Source organism: Helicoverpa armigera, chromosome 11 (genome assembly GCF_030705265.1).
Source record: "Helicoverpa armigera isolate CAAS_96S chromosome 11, ASM3070526v1, whole genome shotgun sequence".
NCBI lineage: Eukaryota > Metazoa > Arthropoda > Insecta > Lepidoptera > Noctuidae > Helicoverpa > Helicoverpa armigera.
This window is the reverse complement of record NC_087130.1, coordinates 4,255,391-4,275,648: the sequence shown is the minus strand read 5'-3', so window position 1 is coordinate 4,275,648 and position 20,258 is coordinate 4,255,391. Positions and strand designations below refer to the sequence as shown.

At 34.1% G+C, this 20,258-nt stretch overlaps 1 protein-coding gene across 1 annotated transcript in view; it reads right to left on the bottom strand.

Moving 5' to 3' along the window:
* Positions 1 to 4,312: 4,312 nt before the first annotated feature.
* The window catches only part of LOC110379525 (collagen alpha-1(XVIII) chain), a 124,718-nt gene continuing 108,772 nt past the window's right edge, over positions 4,313 to 20,258 (bottom strand). The window contains exon 24 of the mRNA XM_064036900.1: positions 4,313 to 4,469. The gene's annotated coding sequence lies outside the window, so the exon portion shown is untranslated. The remainder of the gene's footprint in view (positions 4,470 to 20,258) is intronic.

Below are 20,258 nucleotides of genomic sequence, written 5' to 3'. Positions count from 1 at the left end.
TTCTAGGACAAGAAAGTGGAACAAATTGCTTAGGTGAAAACCCTGCGGTGTCGTAAAGATCCATGCTTAGTTTCCTTGGCGGTACTTCGGAAATGTGTTACTCTGGGGGACTTACAATCTTTCGGTACAGGATTGGTATATCTTGTCTCTTTTAAAAGGTTTTGTTAGTTTGAAATTGGAAGATGAGTTATGAGTTGTTATGGGCTTTGCAGTTGAAAAAAAATTATGCGACATCATTCTGACTACACGTATACTAAGTCCTCAGTAAACTACGTAATAAATTGACCATTTTCACCGCAAACGTAAACTTCAGGGATTTTTTTTTAATGTTAAATACTAAAATTGACCTCGAAAATTCAAAGTTCATAAGTAAACTGCTGTTTTAAGGAAATTGACGTACAATTATGTATATGTCTAAGATGAACTTAGGCTTGAGTAGTGTTCAAGTAATTAATTACCAATATAACAGAAATAAAGTATATTACTAGGTATATATTTTTTCAAATCACATGATAGATTAAGCTAACTACTTAAAAAAACGAATGACAAAAAACTATCAGGCGCCGCGCATACATTCCCGCCGCACCAAACTTTGCTATTCCATTACTCGCAGGCGGTTAGTACAAAATGTCCCGTCAACACGCCATTTTGGCTTTATTTTACACACAATATTGAAAACGAAGTACATAAATAATATAATACTAAAACGTAAGTACTAATTACGTGAGTATGATCCAAATTTGGCTCGGATCTGTGTTGTTTTAGTGGAAAACCCGTTTGGCAAATAGACTAATGAGGTCCCAACGAGTTATGTGACGTTAACCCCAATCAGTATAGATTTTATATTACGTATTTAGGTACTGTTTTTGTATTTAAATTAAAAAAAAACTAACCTAAACTTACCTACTTTCTCACCGCCAGGCATCTGAAAAAATAAATATAGGTACCTAATCTTCTACAAAAACAGAAAACAATACCTTATTATAATTCACACTTCATTGTTTATATTTAAAGAAATTACACTCAGAACAATAATTTATCTTATATTTACATACACAGTACATAAGTGCAGAGGATAGTTTTTGATGCAAGTAATTTCACCTTGTAATAAATTTTTCTTTCATGATGAATTGCGCTAAATAGCCTGAAATATTGAATCAGAATGTAGCAATTGATTTCGGTAAAACTTTGTTTGTAAATCAACATCCATACCAAATTCAATTTTCATATTATATTTTGTGCTTAGATACTATAACCACGAATATCGTCATACCTAGTAACCAAAATCTATTTAATACTGAACTTAATCAGTATTATTGTATTTAAATTAATCTTATTTAGCACTTGGGATTTCTATAGTCAAATTGTATTACTTTAGACCTCTAGTAAGGGCAAGTATTATCCTATATGTGTATAATTGATTTATATAAATTCAATTGGCTGGAAGTGAGAAATCTTGTACTGAAGACGAAATTGGAAGATCAATAGTTTATTTTGGATACCATACAATAGTTTGCATTGAAAGTCCTTGTGAGTGTGGACAAAATTGTGGAGACCAAATTGAATATATTCCACTTGTAACTAATAAAGTTTGATCCCAGAATTGATCCAATATACATGTACTAAAATAAGACACGGTTTGAATACGGGGCCGAAATATATAAGATATAAGATCCCGGTATTGTCAAGATTTAGAAGCAATTCAAATTTTCGTCTAAGCAAATCTGTACTGTGATAAAAAGTTCAGTACCTGCTCAATATGTATTTTGAAAGTTATGAAACTTATGTCACAATGAAGTACGTACGCTCCAAGTTATATTCAGCTTCAAATCAATTGGAATTGAATCTAAGCGACGACAGGATAAATCCAGCTAGAAACAGTGCTTCCATCTGCACAACAAAACTATTTTCTCCGAGCTATTCAATTCTTACTCAAGAAAAAGAAACCTTAGCAATACGAAATATTACTTACATTTTTTCCGAGCTGAATCTCTTGTGCTTGTAACAAAAAAATTGTTCCGATGTTTTTCCGATATCAACTATCATTCCGACGTTCAGTGTCGTGTTTTGTATTCAATGGAATTCTTTATGTGATTCGTCTGTGTATGAGTATGTTTCTGTATGTATTTTTGTGGATTGCATTTGTTTAATAAGGTTTTTTTTTTGTATGGATGGATCTTTTTATCAGTAAGATGGAAATGTTATATTAATATTAATACTCGTAGATACGCAGGGTGCTAGGAGGTTGTCACGAAAGTCGTCTTTGGTCCTCGTGGGCCCTCTCTAAAAGGTAGAAGACGGCACAAAAGCCGAGGTTTTTAGTGAGTGCAAGCCCCACATAACCTCACCGTCTCCCCGGGCGGTGTGTGTATGCGTCAGGCATTTTCCTCAGCTAAAACAAAAAAAAAGGTGCTGGGAGGTTGATTCAATTGCGTTACCTAATTCCTAGCCAAGATCAATAATATTGTTAACAACAACATCAAATAAACTTTGTCGAATTTCAAAAGCAGTTATGACCCTATTAACAAGACAAGGGAAGCACTTAAAACACTTGACGATGTCCATACATCCACAAACACGCCAACACTCATAAAACGACATAACCAAGATGTCTTCCCATTAAATAGTTCCCAACAAATCAAGCGTGGACATAATATCCATAACTTCATTAAAAGCTTCAAAACATTTCACAAACTCGATTATACGCCATAACGGTCCTACGTCTTTTATAGCCAATAAAGGACATGTTAATATTCAATACGAAGATTTTATAACAAAAGTTTTCTCGTTAGTTCCGAGTTTCCAAGTGGATACAAGTCTTGTAACTTGCATAGTGCATGTACATACGTTCCAATACTGTTTTTTTCTGTGTCGCGGTGACACGCTATGTTTTTGCAAACGAGTCACATATTGGCAGTACGGTAGACAAATATAGGGGTTCTGAAAGGTGGTTTGCCTTTCAATAAGTAGTTGTGTACGATTTATGGGTTTGCAGTATGCAGTTATTTTAAGGAAGAGCTCGTGGCTAAGGAACGGTCGCAGAGGTCGATCTCATCAAGGAGTATCATATTAACGGGTGATGAACGATGGATCAATAATCGCTGTACGTAAAATTTTCAGTTAAAAATATACTGAAAATCATTCCTTCTAAAGTACATTCATCATTATTTAACAACTCATCTAACTTCTCAATACTACTAAATCATGACAAAGCACTGGTCAAAACCAAAAGTGACTTAGCATCAGTTCAGTAGTAATATTGCTAGCGACCTACATGCCATCCACTGTGATAGGTATTAGACACTTGATTTAATTACATTCGCCCAAAGAGCTAACATATACGATGATGGACGTCGAGGAATTTAGGCCAACGGTCCTTCATTTTACGTACTAAACTCAATTAATTGTTTAACGTACATACTTCATTATCCGACCAAGGGGTTTAAGTAGTTTTAATACCTCTCCTACAAAGGCTTTGTTTTAATCTATTGGTTGAAAGTGCATTTAATTCCTGTACTTATAAACTGTGGAGCATAAAAGAAAGTCCTTTGTTAAGAAAGTCTTCTTACCATCTAAAGATACTAGGGAAGATTAAAATATTAAGGAGACTAAGTGGACCGGTCTTTTAAACAAAAATGGCGCTTAAAAAATAAACATTGAATTCTTGCTAAAGGGTTAAAATTAATTAAAAATTGATAAGAGATTTAAATATAAGCTTGAAAGTATTCAATCAGTCCTTACGTCAACCTGTTTACGTATCTATTACACAAAAAAGAGAAAAAAACTCACAAAAAATGTTTTAGCAGACCAATATTCCTGACTTTCATAACAAAGAAACATCACATTGTTCAATATTGACAACAATGGCGCACAATCTTCAGAGCAACAATCAAATCGGCTTTCGTTAATCGCGATAGCTTCCAAAATTTCAACCATTCATTCATTGGACATGCGTAATTCGGGATTAAAATATATCGGCCCACAAATTGGGCTTCAATTCTGTAGGCAGTTAGCGTAATCCGTCTTTGTAATTGGTTTTGCGGGTAGTTCGCAGTAAGAGTTAAGTGAATGTTTGACACTTCTCTGTTTCGTTTTAAATTACATTTTTAGGTGTTCCCAAAGTTTTGGAGTGGTAAGTTTTGACAGGGGGATTTTCAATTTCGCGTTTGCAATGCTTTTTGTTGCTGTTAGGTGTTTGGTTACAGTTTTATACAGATTCTGTAAATTTTCTGTGTTCAAGAAATATTATTTGACTATCTTAAATGTACTTAAGTCGTCAGTTTTTTGGTGATAGTTAATAATTTCAAAGACATTAACCGTCTTACCACAAAAACTTTTAAACGTCAGTTTATGCCTTGTCTAAAAAAATGCCAAATTATGACGTTGACATATGGTTCATTTTGCTGCCAAAATTTTATTAGACAAGTGTAAAACAGGGTTTAAAGTTTTTGTAGTAAGGCCCTAAATGTTCAGGTTTAAGAAAATATTTAAGCTTAATTCCGCTAAATATATATCCTAACATTTAATGTTATGGTTTTCCGCGAAGAAAGGCTCTCATTTAATTTCTAAGAGAAAACCCCGAAGTCATCACATCTGTGCGTCCATATTCAATACTTGTTGTTTGATCTGCTAATTGTTTTGAATAATTTATTTCACTTGACGAGTAATTAAGAACTTTGTTCTGAAGTGGGTACTTTTATGTTAATACTATAGAAATTATGCTGGTTTAAAGTACGTGATCAAAGTTCTAATACGTTGAAACCTTCACTGAATATGTATGGGATTGTACTGACGTTGTTTCTATTTGTTTGTTCGCTGATTATAAAGGGATCAAACTTCTAAGAGGTGCTTTGTTTATTTATAATAATGTTGGATTCTTAGGTATTTTCTCTTGTCTTTTGGGTGTTTGTGAAACTGACAGCCGGATTTTGTTCCGTGTTGGACTTTTTTGTTTGTTTAAATTAAGCCAACAACGACTACGAGATAAGAGATTTTGGATCCATATAAGTGCCTCAAATTGTTCGAATATTAATGTGTCCAAATTTCGAGGTTTGTTTTAAACAGTGTTACACAATTTTCGTAACACAGGCACCACACAATAAACCCCTGATTTTTGCAGTTTACATTTAGAGCAGATGGACAAAACTGCAATGGATTAAATGGCCAGACTGACATCGATTGCCAGACCGCGATGGGATACATTCAATATTATGACCGCAGCTGCAAATTCGTTTCTACCATATTTGCATACGCGGACAGATAGGTATCACCCAGTTTTTGTGATGCACAAATGTATGTGAACAAAAGCTGGTTTATTATTTCTACTTTCAGAGCACTATCTGGTAGGTGGTTATCCAGTATGGCATTTCCAAAGTCATTACATTCTTGGTGCGGAGGAAAAAGAGAAGCATACCGTTAGACCCTAATGGCAGAAGAAGACAAAAGTTAACTTTGATAAAAATGCACATTGTCTACTTTGAAAAAATGCTGTTTGATTTAAGCTCGTTAACTTTCCAGGCTAAAAGTTTAGGCATAGCATGACTGACCTAAAACTCCAAATTGGTATTAGTAAGTACGCGAGCTATACAAATGCAGCCCGTCCATGTAAAAGAACAAAACTTAGCCTGAATTGGGAAAGCAATAATTTTAAGTTAGGATTTACATTTAATTTAAATAACATACGAAACGCAAGCAATCACAACTTCACCATATTTAAAGCACTCGACACAAATTAAAAAATACGTAGCGAAATAAAAAAATTGAACATAAAAGCAAGTAAAAAAGAAAACACGACCCGAATTGCCGCTTTTAAGCTGAATATTAAAATGGGGTAAGCACAAAGCATGGTAATCCATTTACGTAATTTTATTTTGAGTTCGCATAACCGAACTGTCATTCCTGGTGACGCCATATAAATGAACTGAAGGTGACTTGCTATACTCAATGATGGATTTTTAAATGTTAGCGACACAGTAATGGGGTAAGGGTAATTTATGGGCGTTCTGAAATACTTTGAGTACCTGTTTATGTATAGGAAATTCACGAGAAAATTCGTATGAAAAGAGTAAGGAGCGTTGCTGTTAATAATGAATTTTTCAAGTCATTTTCTTGTACATTTGACTTGAATGTGTTGATGTGTGCGCACATTCTGAGTGTCTACGTAAGATGAATTGAGTTTTTTGTAGAGGATTTTGTATAAGGCCTAATAATTTGGTATCCACTTTAGACTCCAGCCTTCTAAGACTAATCCTGAGAATGATTTATGTTTGATTTAAAACTATTATTATCATTGACGAAATTTTAAAGTAGGTACTTTTTAAATTTTTAAATTGCCACAGCATTGCGAAAAACACATAATAAAAATACGAATCACATTGCACAAACCTTTTTAAAAGCAAAATTTAAATACGAGAAAATACCAACTCCATTTATCGAAGCTTAATTTAAAATCCGCAAAAACCATTCAGTCTTGTAACAAATTCACTTCGCAAACTGTTAAAAGATTCCCATCAAAAACTACTTCTATGCTAAGTGAGCGAAATCAAAAAACAATAAGCCAGTTATAATAAACGGGAAACAATTTATAAAACTTGAACCGGGGAGCATTCAAATCTGCTCTGGCGCGCCCGACTTTTCAAAGTCACCGTCCGTAATTCATATTTCTGCAGTCTTTGTAAGAATTTCTCTCTTAAAACGAGTGTTTTAAGAAAATTTCCTATTTCATACTCCGCAGAGTCCGGGCTTGGGGTGAAATTCGGTATCTGTTTTATTAACTTTCTTTAGTTTCTTGAGTCGACGTAATGGATGATGACTTTAATATAGAAAAATAGCACTCGGTCCTGGTTTTTTTTTTGTTCCCGCGGTACATTTTGCCTTAGGGCTTTAGAAAAACGGTGACTTTCTTTTGTTTTATTATTGCGATTAATATTGAAGCTTTTTATTTTATAAGGATCATGCAGTTTTATGTCAAATCAAAGTATATTTTGATGAATTCAAAAGCAAATTGGTACCAATTTTAATTAAAGGACCTCTTATAATATAATTATGGGGATAAGCAAATAATGCAGAGAAAGATAAAAACTGGAGGAAGGTCGTTTTTAATTTCTTATTTTGTAAATATTGAAATGAATTATCTTTGTGTATCGTCAAAGTTTAATTATCAAATAATTATGTATAGGCAATAACATGTCGAGACGTCTGCTAACAGGAATACATAATAATATTATCAAAGAACGAACTCCTAAAAGCGACCAAATTAGAACTTAATATCGTTGTTTGTCACACTTTCTATACATAGGGTGTCTTTGACATTTTCTTTGAAATATCAGTTTCAAGCTTCAATAAAATATACAAAGATGTATAATTTAAAGACTGTTTACAATTTTCGAGTCTCTAATTTCAATAGAAATGAGAATCTTACTAATCACGCTTCGGAACGCGTACTTTGATTCCAATCTTCATTGGTATTTGAAATAATGAATTCTTAGGAGTTTTGTCCTTCGGGCTAAAGTAATCAATGTGATATTGAGTTTGAAATATGGACTCCATTTGAAGGCAGTTACAGTTAGAAATATGTGTGGCATGAAATAACTAAACAATTATTGATGCTATCCAGGGATATCTTTTTTGTAATGTAAAAGTACTGAACGGATTTTGATAAAAAAATTGCTTAAATAAAGCGAGTGTAAAATACGCTTTTAAGTACGCTTGTGAGCGGGTAAAATTACGGGTATATATCGGGTTAATAAGCGGATATCGAATTGTTTTCGTCAACCGAATTTCTAAGTAAGTGTATTATTTCTGTAGAATTTGTGTAATAATGTAATTGCAGAACTTTTATTTGGTATTTTATCTTCAGGTTCAAATAAGGTTTCACGTTTGTGGTGTAGCTCTACACAATTTAACAGCTGAGAATCCAGTCAATTGCGCCTAGAAGAGTTTCATGACAGAGCAAAAATTGGAATGGCACAACTATGCATTATTCTGACACTAAATTTCGTGCTTGTATTCAACGCCGTATTTCCTAGCCACACTGGCACAAGGTTCCTGCTCTCAAACAAAATTATACTAACACTGAAAACAAATGAATATCATCCTTATGACTTTGTTTTTAAGAGTTATAGTGACTGTATGTGTTAAAGTTGCTCTTCATTATTTGACAAACGATTTAAAGGTGACTTGCAAAATTTATCGCGGATTTTATTTTTGCATCCCCACCCAAGTTGACAAAGAACGCAACGATAAATTGCTAAAGGGGTCACGTTAGGTATTTTTCGATTAAACAGGAATTTCTCATCTACAGGTACTGTGAAGCGTGTATTGTGCTTTCAGTATTATTAATATTCGAAAAATGCTTTGGTATGTCCACAAACGTATAACGTTCTGACCTGTTTGGACTGAAAACATTTTTTTAAATCATTCGGTAAATATCGAGTACGTTTACATAGTTCCTGAGATGACTATGCTTTTAATAGGTTTGCGTTGTGGAAAAACCACAGCAAACGGAACATTTGTTTACTTACATAATTAAGTGACGCAAACGAAAAAACAGTATCATGCAATATTGATACGATATTTACGAAAACCACATTCCTATTGCAGTGTTTGACAACACTAAAAAACCTGAAATAGACATTGAATATCTGAACGCTTTGAATACTGAAATTCAACTTGGTAAAAATATTCTTACCGTATTACGTAGGAAACGTGTGGAATCCGTGAATTCTGTAAGTGAATATTGAAAGATACATAACTTAGCCACGTATCTATGTTAGGGGAACATTTCTATTACTTTTCTTGTGACTTCTAAAGAGGGGAAATCAGAAATGACGTTTATTGTTTACGTTATGAATTCAATTGACTATAATTTATATCCATTTTAGTTATATTAGAAGATTTATGCACGTTCATTACTTAAGCTATAAAGTTTTAAACTCAAAAGTCTAGCAAAAGATTACTTTAATGTCTTTTTGAAATATCATAGTGTTTAAATAATAATACCCCAGACAAAAATCCCGCTAAATACTTCAAAATTTTCTCAACATAAAGACATTTTAATACACTCAAGTAATATTTTCAACGTAGCTGCGAACAGCCAAACAATTTGTCTCCTTTATTAAACCCCTGCAATCTCGTCAAAAATAAGCACTTCATACGCAATATTTTTACTCAAAAATCACGCGATAACAACGTACTTACGCACCCTCTTAAAGGCTTAGAAAGCCAGTGTCGTTGACGAAAATTGATCTACGGAGGTTTCTCAAAGTTGAGATCACGGAGAAGGGAAATATGATCAGAGATACCATAATGCAGGTAGGTCAGGCGCCTTGTTCTAGGTCAAATTCGTACGGAGGGCATGACCAAAAAGATCAGTTACGAGTGAACTAAGGTAGCCTTCGGGTTCTTTGAGACATATGTCAACGATTTTTGGTATTACAAAAAATGCTCGAGTCCAAAGGCGTATAAAGGCAAAAACAGTAACGTTCTTCGTCCATCTCTCACCCGTATATTGGCGCGCTACTTTTCTAATAAGACGATTTTACGTTATGGCACCTCCACTAGTAATTTTATTCTCCACGTTTGAGATGGAAATTCTAAAATTAATGTTAAACTGGGTGGCACGTAATCTGGTAGTAGGGCAAAATGTACGTAACACCTATACAATGGTTGGTCCCTTCATATTAGGTCGGCCTTTTGCCTCCCGGGATTATATAGCCGTAGTGAGTGAGGTCTTAGCGCTTAAGTACTTGCCGTTGCAGGGATGAAACGAGGGAATTACGTATTGATTAAATCATACAGTTTGTATGGTGATGTTGTGTGTATTGTAGGCTTGGGATAAGTTTGGAGGCCGTTTCGTAGAGCGCTGGTGATTAAAAAGCTTTTAGGTAGTTCATGAGACTCAAAATCAAATAATCTACTTAGTGTTTAGTCGCAGCAATATATGATGTAGGTACAAGACATTCATCTAAATATGATTTTTCCTTATATGGTAGATGAACCATTGTAGCACTGACCATCATCATCTGCCTAGCCTTTTCCCAACTATGTTGGGGTCGGCTTCCAGTCTAACCGGATGCAGCTGTGTACCAGGGTTTTACAAGGAGCGACTGCCTATCTGACCTCCTCAACCCAGTTACCTGGGCAACCCGATACCCCTTGGTAAGACTGGTTGTCAGACTTTCTGGCTTCTGACTACCCGTAACGACTACCAAAGATGTTTAAATGGCAGCCGGGACCTACAGTTTATCGTGCCATCCGAAACACGGAAGAACTCAGTATGACAAGATGGTCACCCATCCACGGACCGACCGCGCCAAGCGTTGCTTAACCTTATGATCGATCGATCCGCGCGGCTTTGACTTAGCCACTTAGCCATTGTAGCACTGACCCGCTTCCAAAATAGCTGTATTAGATCCTAGGTATCTTATTATTGTAAAAGTTTGTAGGCTATTAATTATGTGAATAAATACTTTTTCTTCAATCAAAAGCTAGCATATAAATACATATTTATATATATAACAATGTACTGACACTTAAAAATATAACCTACATTCAAGGAAAATTGACGATATGACAGCGACCCCCACATTTCATTCAAGAAAATAACATCGTAAACAAGCAGCTATTTACTTAGGATATTGGAGTACACTGCACTGTTTTCATAAGAACCCGAAAAAGAACACATGGGAAATTAAATATTATTATTAACAAAAATAACCCAGTACTGAAAACACTCTCACCCAATTACCATAATGGGCATCAGTAATTTTGGAACGAATGTTAGTAAAAAGAACTTCCTCGAAGTATTAATAAAACAAGGAATAGAAAAGGTATATTATAAGTACCTATATAAAAAACTAGCCGTTTTCCCACGGTTTCACCCGCGTCCCGTGGGAGCTACTGCCTGCACCGGGATAAAATATAGCCTATGTTACTCGCAGATAATATAGCTTTCTAATGGTGAAAGAATATTTAAAATCGGTCCAGTAGTTTTTGAATTAACCAATACAACCAAACAAACAAAACAAAGTATTCCTCTTTATAATATTAGTATAGATAATGCAGTAAAAATTTGTGTCCATATATGTTACTTGTCACTTGAACATTGGCTGAAGGTCATCAAAATCAATTTTAAGAAAAACCACTTTTTGCCACTTGATCTCTCTGAATTTCTTGCCGACGTCCACAATAAAATTTTATTTCATCACAAGTATGACTTTCTTTATTAAAACCATATCACAACGAGTTATTTATAGCATTTACAGCACTTCTCGGAACAACTCGAGTCTCCTTCGAACATCAAAGAAAACCGCTTATGTCTTCAAGAAGGGATACTCTAACAAGGAAGATAAAGACTTCCTTTACACAATAAAAACCTCTAGAGGTACATTATATTATTAATACCCCAAAGAAAGCATTCAATATGGATGAACAAACATATGTATGTTACAATTTGTTTACTTCACATTACAATAATATTGTGATCCGTTTTATTTTGCCAAGATATAGAATAGACCCTTTGTAAGATGGTATTGATTTGGAAATGCCTTCAAATACTTCAAAGGCCTTTGTTACGTGAGAGAATGTCGATGGCATTATGGCTTTATAGTACTATTGAATTTAATGATTGGATGTTTTTCCGAATATAACAATGTTCATGGAAATTGCGTGTTTGTTTGTGTAATGGGGTACTCTAGTGAACAACCTGGAAATGGCTCAAGGAGATCGTTTTCTGCTAACATAACAACGCAATTGTTTTCATGAAAGAATTATTCAGAGATGCTTCTAAATGGTACATGTTTGAGCCTCATGTGATAGGAGGTTAAGCCCGTTGCCAAGGGCAAGAATCAAGAACCTGGTAGGTACATACCTGAAAGAAATAATATATTAGTACCTTTTCTTGACTAGAATATTGAAGCCAAAACCTAACTGTACTTACAAGTGCTTGAGCCTACTGATGTTGCAGGATGGTTCGAAAGATTGAATACGGCCCTGAAACACTAAGGCGGTTTTAATCAGCCAGAGTCTGACTTTTGCTTCAGTTTTCGGGGGACATTTGATGATTGCCCGCCTTACTAAAAAGGGGTTTTACTAAAGATGGCGTTATGAAGGGAGAATATAGACTTTCTCTAGATACTATCGTAATAATTCCTATATTGTGTCACATAGTTCGTGCCGTTTGTCATTTTGTTTTATATAGAAACTTAACTTGTTTACTGCGCCGTTCATGTTCAGCTAGTGTTCAAGTTTATCGTCAAGGAAACTAATCACTTCCTGTGTTCCTTATGTAAAGAAGTATTTAGAACTAGATCATCGCTAAAAGAAATAAGCAACGTAAGTAATTAGGTATTATTCACGCAGCGTAAAATTACAGATTTATAGGTCTTATTTACAACTGCCAAATTGGAACAAATAAGTGAACACCACATAGGAAGAAAAGGTGTATACCAAAATGTAGGTATGTAGTATCACGGAATAATCACAAAATGAGCAAACCGATCATTTTTTCTGGACTTAAGAGCGTGTACGTCAACCGCGCGCTATTTGGCATAAAATGGTACTTTTCAAACCACTGTTTCTCAGTAACTACTTATCCTATAACTATGTTATTTTTTAATAACGCAAGGTAATTTCACTGTCTATATAGTTAATTGAACATAAATTTCAATTTGTGTAGTTTAAATACTTAAAACCCCTATAACGTAACAGATGTTTTATAAAATTCCCGTTCAGCGTCTATTTCGAAGCTTAAATTCATGTGAAAACAGTGGCAAATCTAATCATATTTATTTTTTTACTCATAGACGAAATCCCCATGCCTATAGTTAGTTGAAAACATTTTTTGATTTAGGTCTCTATCTTTCAGAAAAAAATATTTTAACAATGTGAAAAATTGTGAATTTCAAATGCTTTTTTTACCTATCTATCTTACTTAATTTAATATAACAATTATTTACTATAGTAATATAACTCTTTCTTTAAAACATAAACTTTATATTATAATTTAATCTCTCGTTTTTATTTTTTTATAAATTATTTAAAAACTACTATAAAAGGCTGCACGCGAGTCAACTCAAACCAGACCGCCGCAAGGCTTCACAGAGAGAGGACGTGTCGCTCCGTCACATCGCGTAGGGTGAATAACCTCTGCCGTGGATACCGAGAATAGAGTACATTTCAAGCGCGACCAACAAATCTTGATACATTACTATTTTATTTAAAGCTCAATTTTGAAGCATATTTTTTTTATCGATTGAGTTGAAATTTTGTTGAATGTTCAGTTTTAATGACAATGTATGATTCTATATCCAATATGGCGGTATACCCAAGATGGAGAAAAAAATGTTTTTAATGCATTCCTACGATATGGGTATCAAATGAAAGGGCTTGCTATGAATAACTCGAAAAAAATAAACCGGCCAAGTGCGAGTCGGACTCGCGCACCGAGGGTTCCGTACAAATCCTGTATAGATAAAAAGTGAGTCTCGCGCCAACCGTTCAGTTTAGAACAATCATAGTTATGGTAATTTCGTGAGAGTCAAAATACCTAGTTAATATTTTTTATTTTATAATATAACTAAAATAGTAGGCCAGTACCTTCTAAAAGTTATTTATATACAACATTTTATAGTCATCATTCAGAAATCTGATTGAAAATAACTAATTATGTCTTAAAGGTCATTGTGCATATCTGACCCGCTTTGTAAAAAGTGGCAGACATGAATCAAAGTAGTTTTTAATCGTGGAGAATGGTATGACGTTTCTTTGAATATAAATATTTTATTAAAATTCCATGGAGACGAATGTCCAGGATCGTTTAAAAAATATAAAAGACAAGCAGTTTCAGAGGATTGTAGAGGTTGCAATGCTAGTTTTTATTGTTAAAGACTTTTCATAAAGAAGGAAGATGCCAATTCGGATGACCAGGATCTGATGGGGATCTGGAAACCCTGAGATATCGAGGGCAACTCTTGAATATTGTAGGCACGCATCGAGTCAAAACCAGACATGTGAGTGTATTTTTGAGGGTACTGGTAAACAGTGAAGGTTTGGAGCTGATTTGATTATGGAGACTACAGAGAGTCGAGGGAACTCCTGAACGGTATGTTGCAACTACCACGTGTTTGGGCTTATTTTATTCGTATTGGCGCAGACTTTCCACATAGATAGGTTTTACTGCCATTGTGGGATCGATAGCAAAGATCAGATATAGTTATGGGAACTCCAAATAGGAACTCCAACTATAGCAAATAAAATTTCTGATTTCTTTACAATTTATAACGTAACCTTGTGTTGGAGCTTATTTTATTTTAGGTGATGAGAATTCACTACTAATGGGATCTTTTATTTTTGAGGGATTAATCACCTAACGAGCTCCAGTTTCAGGTTTTTTTCGGAACCGCCTGACGACTTGTAATGATCCGATGAATCCGCCATGGGTATGGTTTCCATACTAAGGTGCCCAATGACCTTTGAATGATTTAAAATTTTTCACAATTTAGAGGCAATTATATTTAAGAAGTGTTTGATATGAATTTCAACTTTAATATCTCTACGCGTTCATGTGAAAAAGGGTAGGTAGTAAGTTTATAATCATTAAAAAATATTTTATGTCATGTACATAAGCAAAAATAATATTTTGATATTTAATGTAACTTCAAATTTATCATTTTCGCAATTTTTCCTTTATCTGTACTATATAACGTTGCTTCTTGCCGAATTTCAAGATTCTGAGTTCACGGGAAGTACCTTGTAGGTTTTGATTCCCTAGCGTGTGACGGAAATTCGTCTAAGGTGTCGGTATAACTGCTGTATCTTTTGATCGCGTTAACTTAGAGGTTTGATTTTTTCACTGCCTAAAGGGACAATAGACATAGGTATTTGGTATAAATTTCAATTTGATACCTTTATTCGTTCGTGAGAAATAAGGTAGTAAGTTTCATTTTATTAAAATATATATATTTTTTATTATATAACTAAAAAATGAGATTTTCGGAATTTTTCCTATATTTGCATTATATGACAATGCTTCATGCCAAATTTCAAGACTCTGAGTTTACGGGAAGTATCCTGTAGGTTTTGATTCCTTTGCGAGTGTCGAAAATTTGTTGAAAATATCGACATAATCGGCTGTATCTTTTGATTGGCTTGGCTTAGAAGTTTGATATTTTCACAGCTTAAAGGGACAATAGACTTGAGTATTTCATGTGAATTTCAGCTTGATACGTCCACGCGTTCCTGAGATAAAGGGTCTTGACAGACAGACAGACAGACAGACAGACAGACAGACAGACAGACAGACAGACAGACAGACGGACAACAAAGTGATCCTATAAGGGTTCCGTTTTTTCCTTTTGAGGTACGGAACCCTAAAAAAATGTGTCGCGATTCTAAATCCAATATGGCGGACTCCTTAGGCTAGAAATCACTTATTGCAGATGTCTGTTACCAATCGAGCTATAATTTTTTTTTTTCATTTTGGATGTACCCAAATTTTGACTTTTGATCTCGAATAACTTTTGAAGCATTTAGGATAGATAACTTAAAACTTTATTTGCAATGGTAAACCCAAGCTCTTCACCAATATTTGGCTTTCCGGCAATTGTTGTTATTTGACCACAATTTTTCGGTCTGGATGGACTGGCCCATTCATATAAACAATCAATTTTTCAAATCGGTCCAGGCGTCTTTGAGAAATCGAGAACAATCAAATTGAGAACAATCACAAAACAATCTAATTGAAACCTCCTCCTTTCTTTTTTTGAAATCGGTTAAAATACAGAAACTCTTAACATTGTCATTAATCATCAGTCGACTATTTAGTACTGTTGAAAATTGTATGTAATATACAGAAAGTCCTCAAAACCAAGGTTTTCATAGGTGCCCGATTTTTTTGCAAAAGAGTGTAAGTATTAACGACTTATTTTCATGCTTTTATATTTTAGACATCCATAGACTTACACTATATTCCCGCTATTAACTATTTACTAAATAATATATTTTTTGTTCTACCAATTTCACTCGAAAGGATCAAAATGGTTTGTGTGACTATACGTGAAGTATGATAGGCACGCACACAGCCGCGACGCTAGTCTGCGCGGTTTTTTGCGTTGAATTACCTAAAGTTGACATCGCGCGCCGAGCGTACACGCTCTTAATATAAAAAAAGAAATTAAATCAAACGACCCCAACTAACATATTCGAATTTGGAACCAATCTAATTTGAATTTTGAACCGGAGCCACGGACTGGCCGCCGTGACCGCTTGGCACTCGATGTTACCGTACTTTATGCTCCGCGTGACGAATGGGCCTACCTACATACGAGCCATTTACGTACCAACCTCTATGGTAAGAATTTATTACCTACTGTGACTTTTGTGCGCTTTAAACTGGGAATTTACGCAATATTTTTCGTAGCACTTTGGTAACATACCTATAGCTATAAAATTACTGGGTTTTAGTGAACTTTCAGGTCAGTTAAAGCTATAAAGTTATGGCATTGAGACTAGGGCTAAATTCAAGCCTGCAGTGTAATAAAAAAATCTAGAAATTTTAACTACGTAAATCTAGGTTCATCGTAATAATTTTCTTTGTATATTATTTCAAAGAATCGGCCAAATAAAAATATCGTAATGGACATAGAAAAAGTCACGATAAGTAATTAAATTGGCCCGTGAACTACTAATCCCAGTTTCGATACCCATTATCAATCGTTTAGGAAGGCATTAATAGCTGTAGTCGGAAAAGTACAGGGGATCAAAATGCTTATTTAATTAACTTGAGAATTAAAATTAAAATCCTTTGTATTATCTTGTCGCAGCCTGGCTGGTAAGAATTTATATACTTTTTGTTGAAAGAAAAAAAAACTTTCATCAGAATGAAAAAGTTTCAAAAAAGAAGGTTTAACTTCTCCACATAATATAAGGTTTTATGTTCCGTGAGTGTCCTTCTACATAATTATTATTATCATACACAAAAATTGCCTTGGCTCCTTATTTAAGGACTGTCATCATCCAATATACTTACAGAAATGAAACACAAATAGAAAAACTTTCTACACCTAATAACTAGTTTCAAAGATAATTATAACATTCTTTTGGATGTATCCAATTGTTGGTTACGCCTTCTAAGCAAGAGGCCTAACTTATATTTTATCCTTTTCTTTTCTTATAATTATAATCATTTATGTTATGTTTAATTCTTCAATATTAAAGGTTTACTTAAAACAGTGTTTTTGACGTTAACTAGAAAAGTAAATGGTTCTATGATGTAAAAAAAAAAAGAATGCATGTACATTTTCTAGAGCTACATTATATATTCCCATCACACTAAATAAAAAAAAAAACTTAACTAATAAAGCGCATAAAAAAGGTCCTCCTTATTAAAATAAATGCTAATTTTATTTAATGTAATGCACATTACATATACAAGCCCCAAACAACCAAAACTACACTTACACCGTTTTGCATTACCGTTCTGAAATTACGTTTTTGTTCCCGTAAATGGGTTACATATAAACTTACGTCACTCTTCACAGTCGTGTGTGAATGATTAATGGTAGCTTGCTGTAGTAACACAGATGTACATACTCATAGATAGATAGATATCTACATGTGTGGGGAAAAAGGTGTATCATTAACAGTATCGTTAGCAGAATCGATGGCTCACTGAATAGGAAAAAATATCACACCTGTTCTCTTTGGGGGATTAGTCAGAATTGTACCTTTGTTTCTGTATCAATTTTTTTGGTGAATGATGTTGCTTTGCAGAAATATATGGAAAATAGGTATATGGACTGTAGGACAAACTACATTATAACTCAATTATTAAGCTTCTAAAAGATACAAAATAATAGAAGAGCTCTATTAACTTTCTCCACTTGCATCTTATATTGAGTTATGTTGATACTGACCGACTATGCTAGCAATATACCTAGAAATAAAACCTCATTACCCTCGAAGACCAAATACTCTAAAGGGCCAAATTCCCAAAGAGGAGCACAGTATGCAAACTTAAACTGTAGGTATTTCAGTATTTAAGAAAACAAATATATTAGCACTTGAAATCAATATATAGAGAATACCTAAGGCGTCGAGTTCACCGTTGTACATTGTGTAAATAAATCTATAATATAAAAATGAATCGCAAAATGTGTTGGTAAGCGCATAACTCAACAACGCCTGGACCAATTTGGCTAATTCTTTTTTTGTTGTGTTTGTTATTATCAGGAGAAGGTTCTTATGAAAAAAAAATAGGGTAAAGTAGAGAAGTCAGTTGACGGGAGCGAAGCCGCGGGCAAAAGCAAGTAAATAATATAATGAACATTAAGAGCGTGTACGCTCGGCGCGCGATGTCAACTTTAGGTAATTCAACGCAAAAAACCGCGCAGACTAGCGTCGCGGCTGTGTGCGTGCCTATCATACTTCACGTATAGTCACACAAACCATTTTGATCCTTTCGAGTGAAATTGGTAGAACAAAAAATATATTATTTAGTAAATAGTTAATAGCGGGAAAATAGTGTAAGTCTATGGATGTCTAAAATATAAAAGCATGAAAATAAGTCGTTAATACTTACACTCTTTTGCAAAAAAATCGGGCACCTATGAAAACCTTGGTTTTGAGGACTTTCTGTATATTACATACAATTTTCAACAGTACTAAATAGTCGACTGATGATTAATGACAATGTTAAGAGTTTCTGTATTTTAACCGATTTCAAAAAAAGAAAGGAGGAGGTTTCAATTAGATTGTTTTGTGATTGTTCTCAATTTGATTGTTCGCGATTTCTCAAAGACGCCCGGACCGATTTGAAAAATTGATTGTTTATATGAATGGTCCAGTCCATCCAGACCGTAAAATTGTGGTCAAATAACAACAATTGCCGGAAAGCCAAATATTGGTGAAGAGCTTGGGTTTACCATTGCAAATAAAGTTTTAAGTTATCTATCCTATATGCTTCAAAAGTTATTCGAGATCAAAAGTCAAAATTTGGGTACATCCAAAATGAAAAAAAAAATTATAGCTCGATTGGTAACAGATATCTGCAATAAGTGATTTCTAGCCTAAGGAGTCCGCCATATTGGATTTAGACTCGCGACACATTTTTTTCGAGTTATTCATAGCAAGCCATTTCATTTGATACCCATATCGTAGGAATGCATTAAAAACATTTTTTTCTCCATCTTGGGTATACCGCCATATTGGATATAGAATCATACATTGTCATTAAAACTGAACATTCAAACAAAATTTCAACTCAATCGATAAAAAAAATATGCTTCAAAATTGAGCTTTAAATAAAATATTAATGTATCAAGATTTGTTGGTCGCGCTTGAAATGTACTCTATTCTCGGTATCCACGGCAGAGGTTATTCACCCTACGCGATGTGACGGAGCGACACGTCCTCTCTCTGTGAAGCCTTGCGGCGGTCTGGTTTGAGTTGACTCGCGTGCAGCGTTTTATAGTAGTTTTTAAATAATTTATAAAAAAATAAAAACGAGAGATTAAATTATAATATAAAGTTTATGTTTTAAAGAAAGAGTTATATTACTATAGTAAATAATTGTTATATTAAATTAAGTAAGATAGATGGGTAAAAAAAGCATTTGAAATTCACAATTTTTCACATTGTTAAAATATTTTTTTCTGAAAGATAGAGACCTAAATCAAAAAATGTTTTCAACTAACTATAGGCATGGAGATTTCGTCTATGAGTAAAAAAATAAATATGATTAGATTTGCCACTGTTTTCACATGAATTTAAGCTTCGAAATAGACGCTGAACGGGAATTTTATAAAACATCTGTTACGTTATAGGGGTTTTAAGTATTTAAACTACACAAATTGAAATTTATGTTCAATTAACTATATAGACAGTGAAATTACCTTGCATTATTAAAAAATAACATAGTTATAGGATAAGTAGTTACTGAGAAACAGTGGTTTGAAAAGTACCATTTTAGGCTAAATGGCGCGCGGTTGACGTACACGCTCTTAAAAACTGCATTGCACCTATTAAAATAACTCGAGGAGTCAATGACAGTCTGCAGAAAGCTTTCACAGATAGTCAAGTTAACAACATAAATGTCATAAACAATACCTACGCAATATTTGCAAAAATACTACCAAAAGCCTGAAAACGAGTTTTCAAGTGAATTTTCATGTAGTACGAGGAATTTTTAATATGACGTGATGGAGTTACGAGAATTTTAAGGCTGGTCAGTTCTAGTCGACACGGCAATTGAATTAGATGAT